This window comes from Orbicella faveolata, unplaced genomic scaffold (genome assembly GCF_042242905.1).
Source record: "Orbicella faveolata isolate gen_17 unplaced genomic scaffold, um_ofav_v1 contig_26, whole genome shotgun sequence".
In the NCBI taxonomy this organism is placed as follows: Eukaryota; Metazoa; Cnidaria; class Anthozoa; order Scleractinia; family Merulinidae; genus Orbicella; species Orbicella faveolata.
The window spans coordinates 6629357-6632650 of NW_028301554.1; the positions used below are offsets into that span (position 1 = coordinate 6629357).

The 3294-nt window shown below is 37.9% G+C and overlaps 1 long non-coding RNA gene across 1 annotated transcript; it reads right to left on the bottom strand.

Annotated features, from left to right (window-relative positions):
• Positions 1-1118: 1118 nt before the first annotated feature.
• On the bottom strand, positions 1119-3030 carry LOC149107865 (uncharacterized). Its single transcript, XR_016209145.1, has 3 exons — positions 2681-3030; positions 1544-1668; positions 1119-1149 (listed from the first exon to the last, which is right to left on the bottom strand). It is a non-coding gene; the product is annotated as an uncharacterized LOC149107865 (long non-coding RNA).
• Between the last annotated feature and the right edge of the window lie 264 nt (positions 3031-3294).

Consider the following 3294-nt stretch of genomic DNA (forward strand, 5'->3'; position numbering starts at 1 on the left):
CTGAGCACTTTTAATGAGCTTCAAGCTGCAGTATTTTCAGGGGAGTTGGCTGATTAATAAATTTTGAGCAAGGAAGCTGCTCTTTCAACATCTACAATTCACATCATAAATTAATAGTAGTGTGTTTGTTTCTTTTTTAGAAGCTCGTTGACCCTTTTGGGAGAAAAAGGAAAATCTTGATATTAAAAATTTTTCTGCAAAGCGAAGAATATTGAAACAGACTTTTTAATTTCTTGTCTGAAAATGCCAAGATTTGAGACTTAGAAATAATTCTTCGATTACTTAAAGCGTTTGATAGCTAAACAGAGTAAGGTAAGCTTCAAAAATGAAACAATTTTTATTGAACAGTCATGAGATATTGTTTTTGAGCAAGGGCACTGCCCTCCAACAGACATTTCGCATTCTTAATTGCAACTAGGCCTTCGTAAAACTTCAGTGCTGTATGCGATTTTGGAGAACAAGAAAAATTAAAATTCATTGAATTGTTTGCCCAATTTATATGACAACAGAATTTGTTATGATTGACATGATCACGTAACTAATAGTTACAAAAGTCCAATTGCTCTCTCGGTTTGATTTTAACATGCAGAGTTACCTTACAATATTCAACAAACGTTATCTCGAAATAACGTGTTTTCAAACTTAGGAGAGTTGAGCGATTGTAAAACAATTTGGAATTTTTAAAAGAAAAAAAAAAGCAAAATGCTCGAATCTGACAAGATAAATAAAGTAAGCATGCAAATACCGACCGATAAAATTTACTTCAATCAAACTGATGATCGCTCGATCCAAGAAATAAAACTCCCCACAATTTGAAAACATGTACTAAATGATAACTCGAAAGCAGTTGAAACCTTTCCGGCGAAAATGGCAGAAGTAGTTAACAATCACTACCGAACTGAAAGATTTTCCGCGCCCGAATGTCACTCGAATGAAAACATTTCAGCCGAGAAAAAAAAAAACATCAAACAATGACAATGATTTTAGACTACGACGTTTTGAACTCGAATATAACTTTTCTAGTTACCAGACTGCCATTTCTTATCGGAAAGATTTCAATTGAACCAAATTCTAAAGTGATATTCTCAACTTCGTCTTCATCCTCCCTGCTTAAATCCTTTTGATCTACTCCTGTCTTGCTGACAATCCCTGAAAATAGAAGAGATGAAAATTGGGTAAGGAACAAACGTGAGTGTCGAAACTGAAAACAATAAACGAGGAATAAAAGAATTCACAGCGAATTGTTGAACACGAGTACGCGTTGACAAGTACAAGGCAAAGTTTGACAAAGAAACGCTAATTTCGTGAAGAAAGCCAAACTCTCGTAAAAATATCAGCTACAGACTTAAGCGTCTGGTATGGTTCCTGAACTAACTTCTAACGTACGTTTTACTCCGTTACGTTACTTAAGCCATGAGGTTGTTCTAACGTTCGACACGAAACGTAAACCGAGTCCGGCAAGCGCACGTGGTAGGACTTGGAGCCGGTATTTTTGGTTGAAATATTTCTTACGAAAGGTAGAGTCGGAAAAACTGATACTAACCATTGACAGAAATGGGTATCAACCGACTATCCTTCCCCAAATGTGGACGCCATTTCTTTTTTAAAGAAAAAAATTGCTTCTCGTGTAGAAAGGAGCAGTTCACATCTTACTCCGACGGCAAACATCTTAAAATGACAAACAAGCACCTCAGGTCAGCAATAGTCATCATGAATATGGAAAATAAAATTAGACCAATCAGCTAACAGACACGTCACGAGTTTTAATGACAAACACCCTTTGCACGTTTCACTCTGAGAAAGTTTTGCATTTCTTTTTGTTCATAGGGAGCTCACGTGAACCTGTATGAGCTAGCTAAACACAGTACGTAATTTTTCAAAAATTATTCACATTTTTACAGTTCTTGATCAATGTTTAAGCCTTTCCTTCGTTTTTAAAATGAATTCTGTAGCGCTCATTTAAACATTCAAACATACATTGACTTACGGTTACATTTTTTTATCACACGATTCTCTCATCCTTGTACTAGACTAAAAGCTACGACGAATAATTTTGGGCCAACTGAAATTTTTTTATTAGTCTTGTATCTTAAATAAAGTTTTTTATAAAGCCCACTGTTAACTCGATCTTCGCGAAGATTTGTGCTCAATTTTCTCCTGTCTGTACAAAGTCATCTATGCTTGCTTAACGTTTTCACATATTGGTTACTGGCTTAAATAGATTAAGGGGGCTTAAGAAGACCAAACGGATGGCATTTCTGCTTAACTATCACAGAAACTAACAAGCTAACACATCAGGGCACTTGCCTGGCGAATTATGAAATTTAGAATGCTGGAATGGACTTACTTGGGAACTCACCAGGAACTCGCTGGGAACGTGGGGTGGGGGAAGGACGCGCCCGGAAGGAACTCGGGGTAAAAAGACGGGAACCCGCAGCGAACGTAGAGTGTAGTAGAAGAGCTCGGGGATAGCAGAAACTACAGCGATTACACGGGGGAATAAGCATTCAGCCCAGGAGGTACCCACGATGAAGCACACGACGCGGACTTACGCGATTACGACATACCCGCGGTAAAACGCACCGCAAACACAATAAAACGCACGGGTAAAACGATTGACGGCAAACGTATGGGAACTCACAACGGTTACACGGGAAAAATATGAGAAAAATTGCCTTACCCGTGCATTTGCTGTGGTCTTCCCGATGCCTGAAATCGAGGTTGCATTTCCTAGTACGTTCCCCGCGTGTATCCCTCGCGCGTTCCTTGTTCTCGAAAATGAGAAATAAAACATTCGTTCATTCATATTACAACGATGTCACAAATTAAGGGATACCTGGTCACAATACTTCCTATGGTGAAAAATACCAAAAAACTTCATGATAAATCTAGGACGGATTACGAGCAAACTAGTGAGACAATCTCAGATAGTGCAGAGTGTAATGTATAGCTCTGACGCAGTACTCATGACACAGTTCCTATATAACCCCTGCTATTCACTCCTGGTTTGTATTGACCTTGCCAGTAAGCTAGGGATTTTGATGAGACATAATCTTAGTAGTGTGTATGTTTGATGTGTGTATTTTCATTCACAGTCCAAGAATAACTTACAATTAATTACCGTTTGTCAAGACAGCTCTCGAATTTTACTGTAGTGTTTTACGCTGATTTTTGCTCATTTTAAATTAAATAATACATTTAAGTGGCGAACGTTACAATTTTACTCTTCACGAAAACGTTTGTAACTTGATACTTTTGTTTTCCTCGCAAAGGTATGTAACCTTAAACTCTTGC